Genomic DNA, 385 nt, shown 5'->3' on the forward strand with positions numbered 1-385 from the left:
AGTAAACCACAATTATATTTTTTTCTGCTGGAATTTGATTGCTATTAAATCTATAGCTTTGGAGAGAATTGATATGTTTGCTGCTCTGACTCTTCTAACCCATGAACATAGTAAATCTCTCTATTTATTTATATCTTTGATTTTATTCATGAGTTTTAAATAATTCAACATACAAATCCTGTACGTGTTTCTTCTATTGCACACAACATGACTATCTATATGAGTTTAGCAGGGTTATAAAGTACAAGATTAACATAGACACAGATCAGTTTCTATATGCTATCAATGAACATCTGTACATGGAAGTTTTTTAAAATGTCATTCAAAATATCTCTCCACAGAATGAAGTATATATAGGTTGTTTCCATGTCTTTTTTGTTGTTCA

The sequence above is a fragment of the Bison bison genome, unplaced genomic scaffold, assembly GCF_000754665.1.
Source record: "Bison bison bison isolate TAMUID 2011002044 unplaced genomic scaffold, Bison_UMD1.0 scf7180017863714, whole genome shotgun sequence".
Taxonomy (NCBI): Eukaryota; Metazoa; Chordata; class Mammalia; order Artiodactyla; family Bovidae; genus Bison; species Bison bison.